General features: G+C 37.1%; 1 protein-coding gene across 1 annotated transcript in view; it reads right to left on the minus strand.

The window, feature by feature from the left end:
• SNTG1 (syntrophin gamma 1) overlaps positions 1-13392 on the minus strand; it is a 957526-nt gene extending 944134 nt beyond the window's left edge. Inside the window, exon 1 of the mRNA XM_045896572.3 lies at positions 11991-13392. The gene's annotated coding sequence lies outside the window, so the exon portion shown is untranslated. The remainder of the gene's footprint in view (positions 1-11990) is intronic.
• Between the last annotated feature and the right edge of the window lie 661 nt (positions 13393-14053).

Raw genomic sequence — 14053 nt, forward strand, 5'->3', positions numbered from 1 at the left:
ATTTTATTTATTTATTTGACAGAGAGAGACACAGCGAGAGAGGGAACACAAGTGGGGTGCGGGAAGAAGGAGAAATAGGCTTCCCACTGAGCAGGGAGCCCAATGCGGGGCTCAGTCCCAGGACCCTTGGATCATGACCTGAGCTGAAGGCAGATGTTTAACAACTGAACCTACCCAGGTGCCCCAGAACAAGGAAATTCTTTTGCAGTAATAAAACAGTTCTATATCTTGATTGTGACGGTGGTGTAATGGTATATGTGGTGTCAATTACATAAAACTACACACACCACATACAAACACACACACATACAAATGGGTGGAGATAAAAACCGATGAACTCTAAATAAGATTTATAGTTTGTTTGACAGTATTGTGCCAATATCAATTCCTGGTTTTGGTATTGTTATATAATTATGTAAAATGTTACCTTGGGGGGAAGCTGGGGAAAGGTTTCACAAGAAACAGTCTCTGCAACATCCTTTGAGTCTATAATTATTTAAAAATGAGTAAGAAGTTGAAAAAAGAAATTATCCAAATATAGCATTGCTTTCTCTAGCTGCATCTATGATGGGCATTAAACAGTATTTAATTTTCTTTTACCATTCTTGGAGTATCATCATTGATTAAACCATAATTTATGGTTCCATTTCAACTCAGCCATGAACTAATTTGAACCTGTTAACAAATCTCAAAATTCTCCAAAGGTCAGTTTCCTAACCTGATAATCTGTGAGTACATTTCAGGTTCTACCTTGTAATGATTTCATGATTCTGGATATCCGCTGTTTGCCTCTTTAGACTAAACTTTTTGAAGTCAGAGACCAAGCTTAGTCTTTAAAAGGAATTTATACTGTATCATTCTGCATACTGAGGTAGCCTACAAATACTGTACAAACAGAAACTGCTAAGTTATGGGCTGTGCTTTCTTCTCTATTCATCAGTATACTGACCACTTGACATTGAAATTTAGAATTTTGACAATGCCAGCAAAACAAGTGTTGAACATAGATTATTTTTTTTAAAGATTTTATTTATTTATTTGAGACAGAGAGAATGAGAGAAAAAGAGCACATGAGAGGGGGGAGGGTCAGAGGCAGAAGCGGGCTCCCTGCCGAGCAGGGAGCCCAATGCGGGACTCTATCCAGGGACTCCAGGATCATGACCTTTATTAAAAGTCATTAAAAACTGCAGCTGCATCCCGTAATCTTTTCCTAAATATAAAGACTGAATTTATAAATGATCTCCTTGTTCAAAATACTGCCATACAGCTCACAAACTCTTTGTTAGAAGCCAGAGAGCTTTTATTCTTTACAAAAAGAAATGCTAAGTAATTCATCAGTTGCCAAACTTTTTTTTTTTTTTTTTTGGCCACATATCGGCCTTGTTCCAACAGCTCAACTTCCATGTTCATAAAGAATAGTTATGGTCTCCGGTTGATGCTTACAACTTTTATCTATTTGAGTGCCATCTTGCTCCTAGGATTCAATCTCTTAATGTGTATGTATCCTTGATAAACTTGAAAAAACTCAATGGTTTGGCTCAGCTAAAGAAACTGAAGTGAAGCTCTTATGCAAATATTCTGGGACTACACATTGAAGGAAGAGACTGTATTTCATTTGGAGTTTTGTTAATACCATTCAGGAGAAACTAGCCTTTGGGGGCTTTACATGCTTATAAAAATACCGTAAATTATTTCTAAGCTTCACTTAATTGATTGTTCTTTGATTTTACTGCTTTTATATATATAACAAAACATTTTCTCAGAGAACTGAAGTCTGGATATGAGATATATTCACTTTCACAAAAACTGCATTATATATAATAGAATTGCTTATTTCTCAAAAACAATTTCATTTATTCATAAGCATAACTGGTAAATATTTAGCATTTGTCAATTTTTTGACAGTATCCCCTAAAATAATGTAGGACACCTGTAATTTATTCAGTAGAATAGTATGTAGTATGTATGCATATATTACTTTAAATATGATCCACAGGTAGAAGGAAAAAAATCCTAAAAAAAATTTTCTATTTGACATGCCAGGTAGAATATCAATAGTATCAGAAAATGACCTTAACTAATAAAGTAGACATGAATCACTACAACTATGGTAAGTTTATGGAGAAACATGAGAAGGATTATAACCAAAGAGTTGCATTTAGTAAGCTCATTTACATTTAAGTCAATCAAATTTATAACTGGCAGGAAATAAATTATTCCATTTCTCAAGTAAGACCAGGACAACAAAAAATGGTCACTACATTAAAAGTAAAGGAGATGGTTCCTTCACAAAGAACTTTTGTATAAATCTATAACCAGATAATTCCTTGTGCCCATGGATTGCTAACTAATGTATCATTGCCAAATATACAGGTAATAGCATAGGAATTCTATTCAAATAATAGTTAACAAAATTATCTGCACTTCTCACTCCCCTTCTCCCTCGTCCACATTGATAAACACCTCCTGCCCTCTATGGCTTAGCCTCACATAGACTCACGGACTCAATGCCCCACATTGACTCAAATGTGACTCATTGATTCAAAGCAAAAGCTCACATTGACACTCTAAACCATCTGATTCCATCAGAGATGAGGGAATAAATCACCCACTGTTTGGTGGTACATTGACTCCTTTAGGTTTACTGGGGAGCCTTTTAGTGCACTGAAAAGGTAATTTGCTAAATGGCACACTAGTGGTTTAGAAAACTTAATTGGCTTCCAAAAAGTAGATAATTTACTCCTTTTGTACCAAGATAAAGCCAGGCAATTATCTGGGCAATTTGAGTGGTTTGAGAAAGGAATTTGAATATTAGACAAGAGCAAAGTTTTTGTTTGCCTGAACTCTTGGAAATTCCAGCTATTCCTATGGAATTGGCAGTACTTCTGTGGTCTTCTGTGTCATTCAACTCAATGAGAAACAAAAAGTACAGAGGAGATTTAGATTGGTCTGAAGATCTCATGTATCCATTTTCATCCTCAGAAATTTCTTTTAGAAAAATATGGAAATTTTACACATCTAAAGCAGAACAAACAAGTAATATAGATAAAAATACAAAGGAGGATTAATAAAACAGGCATTATTATTTGAGATGAATTTCAGCCTTTCAAGCAAAGTCAAAATTATGTTACATATTACTAGTGGAGGAAAGTTAATTTTCCAGTAACTAAAACAAAAAAGTGATTATTGAATATTTTATATATTTTACATGATCACTTAAAAATAAATATTTAAGTAATGGGAAAAACAAAAGCTTAAGCAGATCTCTTCCCAAGTAATTGTGTGTATCTCTTTTAGATTTACTCTATGATGAATGACATTTTCTCTCACCAGACCTCCATCACCACAGGCAAAACTGATGTAATGCAACAAAATATTCATTTTCCCAGGAATGTGGTATCACCAGATTTCAAGGGGGGGGGCGGGGGCTGTGAACTGGGAGTGAAAAGGTAACTATATTGCTTTTTAAGAATGTGGTCTTTCCATTGCTTTTCCCTTAGTTTGATCCTTAGGACCTCACACTCTGAAGGATTATCTGAATCATTTTTTAAAACTGTTCTCTCCAAGATGCCCAATGATCTACTTTTGGGTGAACCCAAAGGCACTTGAATCCTTATTCCTTTCACCTCCATCCAGCATCAACTTTAACCACCTATTTTTTTCTTGAAATTCTATGTATTTTCCCTTTTTACACTTTTCTAAGCACTTTTATATAATCCTCTCTCCTATTACTTTTCCATTCCCAAATGTGAACGTTTATGTTTATGTTCATAAGCAACTGTTTTCTCTTCATTCTCTCAAAAAGTTAATATATTTTCATGGCTTCAGCAATAATCTTTATTGCAATGACTGAGTTGGGTGTGTCAGGTTTTACCCTCTTTCTGAAACTAATGGTTCCTTCACCTGCCATTTGGCTGTGACACCCTTTTACCACTCATTTGATATGTCCCAAGTCAGATGTAACATGGTTCCTTCCGAAGAACAGAATTTTACATTTATATGCTTAGCATTTACCTAGCATGTATCAAAGGCATTATCTCATTTGAGCTCCTCTTCTTGATTCTTCTTTTATTAGTGGCATCACTCTCACCTAATCATCCAGTTTTAATGTGCTCATTTTTAACCTTAATCCTGTTAGGTCAAGTTCCCATTACCTCCAATCTGAATTACTGCGACAGAACCAATCCTGGTCCTTCATGACTCCCTGATGCTTCTGAAATATGAGTTCAACATGTCATTATGTTGTCCACAAACCTCCCTATCTGTGTAAGATTAGGGTCAAGATAATATGGGAGTCCTTCAAGATTCTTAAGAATCTAAACTCTTCCATAACTTACTAAAATGTCGGTAAAATACAGTCGCTGAGTTGTTTTATCACAATCTGAAGCAAGTATATATTAGAGGAGATATGCATATAATAGCTGGCAGTTTTTCTTCCCAAACCACCTATAGCATGTGGAGAAGTATGAAATATTGACTAAATCTCAATTTTTATTTAATCTAGAGAGAATCATTTAACTTTCCTAGACTGCAATTATCTCATTTGGAAAACAGGAATGACAGTCAGCCTTATAGTCCTGCCATGAAAATCAGATGAGATTCCCTAAAGGGGACTTTTTAAAACTGTTAATATCATTAAAATGCCAGAGAATTGGAGCATGAATGGAAATTAAAGAAGGCAAACTTTCCTGGAACATATTTCTTATGTTCTATGAAGATTCTATGCAGCAATGAAATAATTCTAAATCCAACTTCAAGAGGCTTTTCAGAAATTTATTGCCATGGAAAGAAAACACAAAATGGAAAAAATAAATAATTGATTAGGTGGGTAACAGGTAAATCACTTAAAGGATTTATAAGCAGAGAAAATGATGAGCCCAAAGAGAAAAATGAACAGCCTATTTATGAATTAAAGGAACTACCCTACTCTTTTTACCTTGACTCTAAATATACCCTATCATATTACTTCTTGGTCATATTATCTATGATACATGGTGCAATATTTAGGCAATTAACCTGCTTTTAGGAGTGTTACTTCTTCAATATTAAAACCAGACCAGAGGAAAAAGAAAAAGATAAATAGTCTAGTGAAAATTGAGCATGCTTATCATATGATAAATGAGGATATATTATTTTAAAATGCTAGGAAAAAAATACCCTACAAGGAAAAAAAAAAAATGCTATCCAGCTGGAAGTACTGATCCACACCGGTCACTTTCCTTACTCTGTCCATATGTCCTTTTGACATTATACATTTTTGAGTAATAAAGTAAAAAGGACACCCACAAAGCTTTGGTGCATTAATTACATTGAAGGTCACGTTGTATACATTTCATTTTAAAATGTTCTTCTTAGAAAAGCCAGCTTTTAGAGAGACAATAAGCCTAGGAGCCCACTTTGGCTGAGTATTCTGTCAGCATTAGATACATTAAATGACTCAGAAATCTTTGATAGATTGTTCAGTAATATTGTAGGGAAGAGTTGCTGTTATTTCTATCCTATGATATAGTTCCCCTTTTCCTGAAGAATGCACCAAAATTTGTATTGGGGATAGAGGAACTGCCTTGCACTTAATGGACAGTAGTCAGTAATTCATTATCTTTCTTTTTCTTTGCCTAAAATTTAGTCAATGTTAACATCTGGGTTATTTGTTGCTGTTGCATGTATAAGAGGAAAGAAAGACAGTAGTGAGAAGAGATTCTAGAATAAATGCATTATGGAATATTGTTGATCTATATTCATTCCTATTTATTCTATGGACTGTTTCCCCCACAATATTTTTGACCATCCAAGTAATGGAGTATCTACTTCATCTCAGCCACTCATTATTTGATTTATTACTTGTAAACTTCTAACAGGTATTAAGATGAGGGTTTTTGCCAAGTCATGGTTCGTTCTCCTATTTTTAGATAAAAACAGGACTAGTAAAAACTCTAAGAATGTCAGTTCTTTTTTTTTTTTTAAGAATGTCAGTTCTAACAGATGACACTGACAGCAGAAAAGTAATGGTTCTGCAGTCCACAGCACCAAAGGCATCCTGCGTACTGAGTCCAGTTTGCAGTGCATTTGTTCTATTAAAAAACTTTAAAAGTTAAATTAGCTGAAAATGATATTTCACACAAAACTCTTTCAGTTCCCAGATTTTGCTTTTTTTTTTTTTTATAAAGATTCTATTTATTTATTTGACAGAGAGACACAGTAAGAGAGGGAACACAAGCAGGGGGAATGGGAGAGGGAGGAGCAGGCTTCCCATGGAGCAGGGAGCCTGACGCGGAGCTCAATCCCAGACCCTGAGATCATGACCTGAGCCGAAGGCAGACGCCTAACGACTGAGCCACCCAGGAGCACACCCCCAGATTTTGCTTTAACTGAGGAGAGCTAAGAGTCAGGAACCTCTTGGGGGGCTTGCTTTCTGCAGTTTGCTTCAGGCTCTTCTGACCAGCCACACTCATTAGTTTATATGCCTAAGCCCAGTAGGCATTTCAGTTTACAATCTATGCAAAGAAATGTAGGTTTGGGTGCCTGGGTGGCTCAGTCGTTAAGCATCTGCCTTCGGCTCAGGTCATGATCCCAGGGTCCTGGGATCCAGTCCCACATCAGGCTCCCTGCTCAGTGGGAAGCCTGCTTCTCCCTCACCCACTCCCCCTGGTTGTGTTCCCCCTCTCGCTCTCTCTCTCTCTGTCAAATAAATAAATAAAATCTTTTTAAAAAAAGAAATGTAGGTTTGGATAAGTAAACAGAAAAAGAAACGGTCTAGGACAAAGCATGAAGAAAAGAACTAGGTAGTGATGAGCATAGTACGCTCTGGAAGACAAAATGGGAGATTTATCTAGAGAAATAATAAGAGAAAATTGTGGGATAGTGAGAGCCACCAGATGCAAGCTAAGTAATAACAAACACCAACTTGACCAACTTCCTGCTGGGAAGAAGCAGTGCACTAACCATTCTCTATGCCCTGTTATTTTAATGTTCCCAACCACATTTGAGGTGGAAATTTTCTTTCTTTTACGTATGAAAATAAAGAGACTTAGAATTTACATCCCTTGCCCAAGTTTGTATAGCTAATGAGACTGTGTACCAGGATTCACCTGATCCCAAATCTCATGCACTTTCCACCATAAAAGAAGGGAATGTTTTCGAGAAGAATGATCTGAGGAAAGCAGAAGAAGAAAAGTTTTGAGCTCAACTAAACCTGTAGGTTTTTTTGTGTTTGTTTTCTAATAGACATGATAATGAATTCCCAAGAGAATCAAGAAAACAGATAAGCTATTAAATTAAGATAAAGTGATTTACCCAAGATCACATAATGAGTTGATGAGAAAACCAATTATATTTGATTCTAGACTTCATATATACTCAATGTATTTTTAACCATGCAATTGACACTTTTCTCTTATCACAACATTCTTAAATTTCTTAATCTCAGATATTTATTTCTCACCATAGAGCTGTTTGAGAAGATTCAAAGAAAATGTATTATTTTTTCAACTGAGTAACATTATATTGTTAAAATTCTGATATCATTTCTAAAAGATTCCTACTTTCTGTAAATTTATTTAGTGAATTTATCATGTAAGCATTTATTCCTCTAAAAAATTAAATCTTCAGCTCTTTGAAATATTGAGTAACTGGTAATATATTTGCTAAATATAAATGTAGTTATAACTACTTTACAAATTTTAATTTTAAAACTTATACAAGTATGTGCATTAAATGTGATGAAGTGATAAAGAATTAGCCACTATTCTAATGCATTGAGTTGATGATTCTTTCAATTTAAGAAAATACTACTACTTTAGTTTTGCTGATAATTTGAAAACTAAATTTAGGAAAATCTAAAACGATCTTCTGACACTTTGTATAGAATGTGTTCAACAAACTTCACAGTGATAATTCAAAGATAAAGTTCTTGGTCACATGACATTATTTTAATAACCTTTCATTTCCTACCTTTTTCCCATTTTCCTTTCTTTGTAGTTTATTTCCTTTTTCCTTTTTGGTAACCGATAACAAATAAAACCAAAAATAATCTTTAAATTCTATCACTAATTAGGTAATTTTATAATTTTCATCACAGCAATTTAGATTTCTTAAACATACTATGACAATATTTTTAGTGATACTCTAGAAATCTATAAAGACCACATGTTCAAAAACTACATTTAAAAAACCATATTTTAAAACTCCAACTTAAGAAAGAAAATAAGCAATGAGATGTTGCTTAACTTGAGATTTCCTGAAGATGTCTAAGCTTTGGACTAATCACAGAATTTCCAGGACACCTCCATGGATCAGTCCATGTTGTCCACACTTCACTCCATTATCACTCACCCTAAATCAAATCCAATGCATCTACATGTGTTGTTAGATATTTAGTTTTAAAGTCCATTTAATCCTAAAACTCATAGGATTAAATATCATTCTTCTTTTACAGACCAGAAAATGATGACATGAAGGCAGTGACTAATCCATTTAAGGTCAAAATGAAACTAGTTAAAATGAACTCGAGTCATGCTGACGTAGGCTTGACTATTTGGTGTAAGACATGGTGTCAGTTTTGAGTAATAAATATTTTTAAACCAGGTCCTACCTGTATTCTAATAGTGATTTAATCAAGAGATATAAAAAATTGATGCTGAGTTAACAGGAAAATATTTTATTACCTACACTTTAGTTCTTAAATGTAAGAGATATGTCCACCATATAGGAATCAGCAGGGAATTTTTCAATGAATGAGGGAATCAATGCTATTGGAGATTATTTATAATAATTCAAAGATACAGCACTCAGGTTTCCAAAATGCTCTCAAAAGCATCATATTGTGACTCTCAACCTTTCATAGAGTAGGCATCCATTCATTTGTCCCACAAATATTTAGGTGTCAACCATATATAAAGCATTGTGCCTTGATTGGTAGGTAAAATAATCTCTTTTAGGGAAGAAAAATTAAGTTTCAGTGGGTTGAGTGACTTGTCCAAGATCTAATGACAAGCAGTTCAAGAATCCTGATCTTTTAACGGTTAAACAGTACTTCTTCTACTACATCATGATGCATAACATATTTTATACTGCAGCATGTTTGTTTCTTTCAGTGCATGCCATGTACAACTCATTCTCCTAAGCTCAACAGAAAGAATATACTAAATAAGAGGTCTCTTTCCATTTGAGTGCTATTCTATGACTCACTGTACAGGTTTCTGGGGAGGTGAGATGACTATAGAAATAATTTCTGACTTACAATATGCTTTTCTTCACCAGTGGCTTTTGCCTTGCTTGTTAGAATTGGATGAATAAGTGCTGTTTGCCTGGAATTCACATCTTTTAAATGGTACAACAATAAAAGTCAATTACCAGAGGCCTTCCTAAGTTCCAATAATAATCATCTCATAATCCTACATGTTTTGATAAATACATATATAGCAAGCAACAATTCCAAAGGCAAACTAAAGATATTCAAATCCAATATGATACGATGGTATCACTAATTATATTGGAATATCAAATTAATATTTAGATGGCCTACAGAAAAAGTTAACCAAGAAGCAGTTTTATAATATTTCATAACTTAAAGATTCAGGGCAGAACTCCCTGTCCCACTCTCAACTATTTCTTATTAAAGGAAGAAAAGCAATTGAACAGATCCAGGGTTCACTGTTAATTATCCTCTGTCCTATATACACCTTACATTTTCCTGATTATGCAATCCTATTTTGCTTTTCTCTTTTGACTCTTAAATATAAGCAACAGCCAACAACACTTATCCTTACCAACAATACTCCCCCACCCCCCGCAACCCCAGGAGAGGGGATGCTGAATTACTATCTGGCCAAACCACATGCCTCCTTTTTCTCTAACAGACCAAAATAACTATCAAAACAGCTTACTTTAATAAAATATGGATATCCTGGAATAAATTACTGATTTCTCTTTAAAGACAGGTGATTCAGTACAAAAGAACGGTTTGGTTTATTAGCCCATCAACTCCCTTTTTATTTATTTATTTTTTCTTTTTTGGGAGTGGAGGACAGTTAGATATTAGCATGTAGGTAGGCATTAGGTTGGTCTGCAAAAGTCTATCTCAATGTAATGACATTTCCCCAAAGATAAGGATTGATATGAGCTTCCATGCACCTTGCCTGAGCTTGGGTGGGTGAATTTGAGTTATTTATTTCTGTGACTAAATCTCCAGAGGAATTAGGCAAAGGTAACTTTCACTTTGGGCAGTTCAGCCACACATAGGGCAAGCCTGCCCCCTCTACCACTAAGAAGGTAACTGCGGCCACATACCAACAGCCATGCTCCCTGGAATACATTCTCTGCTTTCTTTTTATGCTCTGCCGACCAGGGGAGTCTCTCTATGGTCATTAATTGACAACCAAAATAAAAGTCTAACAATATGCCGTAATTCTCTTAAAACATGATTTATCATTCCATGTGGTAATTTCACTTCCATATCTCTAAAATTAGGGGAAAAAAATGAGGTTGTGTTAGGAGCACATTGTAAGTCTCCTGGGAAGGAATCCAAATCAACGGTACATTTTCTTTTCCTCAGATTATCATTTCTGACCTATATAGGGCAAAACAGCCCCCAAGGAGCTCAATGACATAGATACCTCTGCTCCCTTTCTGCTAAGCAAGCAGGTTCGTGGTAAGCGGTAAGTGACAGTTAAGAATGATTTTTCCTCAGAGTGTAACTGCCACTCTGAGCCAATGCAAAACAAGGGCCCATCGACTTACCAACAAATACCATCTTAACTGCCTCAGATGATTTTTATGTTGAAATTGAGGAGTATAGGTATGGATATATATTAGAGACATTTTATATCAGCTATATATGAACTATGAAATAAAAAGAGAAACCTAAAGAACTATAATTTTTCAAAGGGGCAAACTCTTTCCACAGTGTTGGTTATGCATATAGCATCACATGTATTTATATGATTGTAGAAGTCCATACTTGCAAGTCAACACTCTCCACTGAACTGAATGTTCTCATTGGAATTGATCAAGCTCTTAGGGAAATGTCAGGCATGTGCTTAAATTTGTGTAACTGCCTTTACCCAGTGAACCTTTTTTTATTAAAACAGAATGCTTATCAAGGTCACTGTGAAAGCTTGTACTTTTAAACCTCCAGGGGAAGACAACAGAAACAAGAATCAACAGAAAACAGATTTAATTAACACTTGAAAGTTTATTGTTTGTCAAGAACCTATTGGCCTATCGCTTTTTGGATTTCAGTGACAAATGCATTTTGTAGAACGAAGAAGTCAGAATGGTATCAAAAGCCAGCTCTCCTAAAAAGGGACACTAAAGCTTCTCATTTTCTCCCTTCTGGCAGATCTGGTTTGAGCAAGCCGTCTTAAGATTTAAAAGGCTGGAAAGACTATGCTAAGTAAAAAAAAGTGTGTATTTCTTTAGGTAAAATTCTACAGGTGCAAGTACACTTGGGGGTTGGGGTAAAGAGAGGGATCAAGTGTGTATGTATACGTGTGTTTGTTTTTATACCTGGTTTGGCAAATTATAATCATATAAAATAAAATAGAAGAGGTTGCTAAACCATCTCTACTTGTAACTTTGAGTCTTGAATACTATATAAAACAAATAAGATCACTTTAAACTGCATGCATGAAAGACCCTTTTACAAAATGCCAGATTATATTAGTTTTGAAAAAAAAACAAGACACACACAAATTCAAAAATCAGCACTAAGAAAAATACTCAACCAAGAGTTTACTGTAATCATAAAAGGCAATACATATTATTTTTAATATTCTTGTCAAATAAGAGGCTTCAGAGAAGTAAAATATCCTACTATTTTATGAGGGAAGAGGTTTCCTAAGATCATGCTGCAGGAACATCATTGAAAAACAAAATTATCTACTTAATTCACACAGCAAGATCATACTTTTTATAATCTTTCTGTTAAAACCTTTACTTAAAAAAAGTCATTAGAGTTGTAAATAAGTAGAAGTAAGTATATTATCACTTACCAGCCAAGTAAAGGAATTAGAAGTCTTTCAGTTTCTCTAATGTAGGGATGTGAGTAGATCTGGAACCTCCTCTCACAAAGCTGTTTCCAAAATAGTTGGAAATCTCCGTGAGCATTCTGTTTATTTCATGAAGTGTAGGCCTTTGAGCACTTCGACCCTTTCTGCAGAGCCCATGGTTTTTCAGAGCCTCTAAGAACTTCAACTTCAGGCTCCTGCTTTCATTCCTCCCAGCCCCCTACGGAGAATTATTCTTGAAGTTGTTGCTGAGAGTTTGATCTGTGGAACAAGAGGACTCCTCAGAGCCCTGTATAGTAGTTGTAGCAGGTGGATAAGGAGGGTTACTTTCCGTCTATCAAGGAAAGAAAGGGGGGACCAAGGGGTATCAGGAGGCACCGCCTTTTAGCTGCAAGGAGCAGGGAGCCCAGATGCCCGTGGCGACGACAGTGGCGGCAAGGGCAGCGCAGTTCTGTCCCTGTGGCTGCGGACCAGTCCGGAGACGCTGTCCATCCCCTCCGGTGCTGAAGTATACGGACTGGAACCCCCCAGCCCCTCCCCAGATCGCACTTTCCTCCACCAGCGAATGCAAAGAGCTTCCTTGTCTTCCAGTCTCCCCTTCTTTCCTCTGGCGCTTTATATTTTGGTAGGGATTAACTGTTTTTCCAAAATAATACTCTCATACTTATTTGGTGGCAACGTTTCCGGGCGTTATCTGACATTAGAGGTAAGAATCCGTGGGAGATCAGATTTGAGCCTCTCCTGACTTTTCAGTGGCCCTGAACGAGTTTCCTAATGCTAGGAATGAAAGGAAACGCACGCACAAGCGCGCGCATACACGCGCACGAGGAAGTGGGTGGGGGGGAGAGGGAGAGAGAGAGAGATAGAATATGAATAAATATAGATTATGTACCGTGGAAAATCCAGAGTTTCTTTGGGTCTCTAATTACAGAAAATGGAAAGGGTTATTTTTGAAGACTCAGCAATCTTGACTACCAATTAGGGGGACCATACTTAAATTCTGAAAAGCCCCATTTGAAATCCGTGGGTTAGACACAGTAAAGAGGTCGTGGGTTCTTCTTGGACCCTCCAAGCAGAAATGACAGGTTAGTTAAAACAATAAGAAGACAGAGAACGAAAAAAAGAAAAAGAAAAGAAAAGGCATCTATCTCGGCTTTGCTACCTTTTAAAACGCTGCTGGATTGGTTCGGAACCGTTGCACAGCAGCTAAGAGGATCCAGCCGGACGCGGTTCATGTGAGTGTCAGTGCCTGGGGAGCCTCGCGAAACAGAGTGGCGAGCCCGGAGCCTCGGGAGGTTGCGTTCCCAGGGCAGAGATCTAGAGCCGCCCACGGCCCAGGCTCCTTGCAGGGATGTGGGAAGAGTCTGATTTCACAAAGGATCGAATAAAAAATGCATAAAGTCAGCGGGAGGGCTCGACCATCCCCGCCCTTTTAAAGCCAGAACAATGCCCAACCCACCCGGCCCTTTGCCTGGGTTTTCAGTGCATTTCCCCTTGTCTCCCACGCCGCCCGCTAGCCTCTCTGGTCCAGAGTCTCCCCAGGCCTTGCAGGCACTTCGCTCCCGCTCTGTACAGTTCCCCCACTTCTGCCCATTCTACCTGCTCTTAATAACCGGCGGATGCCACGCGTAAGGAAGGGTTTGTGTGGGTGGTCCCCAGGGCGGTCACTGAGGGCTTCGCCACCCACACTCTACAACGGGTGCAGATGTGCGTGCTGTGAGCCGGGGAATTGAAATACACAACGTTGAAACTGTTGGAAAACTGATCAAAATCGCATCCCCTGGGACCTTTGGAGCTATGTGTGGTGAAGAGGGAAAATGTAGGTAACACAGCCCACCCCTTCAGGCTCTGAACTTCGGCAGTGTAGATTTCTGAGCCAGGAGAATTAGGAAAATAATTACTACGGGTGCGGGGGGAGAAAGGGGGGCGGAACGAAACAGTAATTTCTCTAGGGTGGTAGGAGAGGGGCTGTCGCCTGTCCCTAGCTCCCTTCCTTGACGATTTCGCAGAATCTTCTTCCTCTGATTCTGACAGCACAGAGGAAGTCA

Source organism: Mirounga angustirostris, unplaced genomic scaffold, assembly GCF_029215605.1.
Source record: "Mirounga angustirostris isolate CCGP_5_RB_7025 unplaced genomic scaffold, mMirAng1.0.hap1 SCAF_4, whole genome shotgun sequence".
In the NCBI taxonomy this organism is placed as follows: Eukaryota; Metazoa; Chordata; class Mammalia; order Carnivora; family Phocidae; genus Mirounga; species Mirounga angustirostris.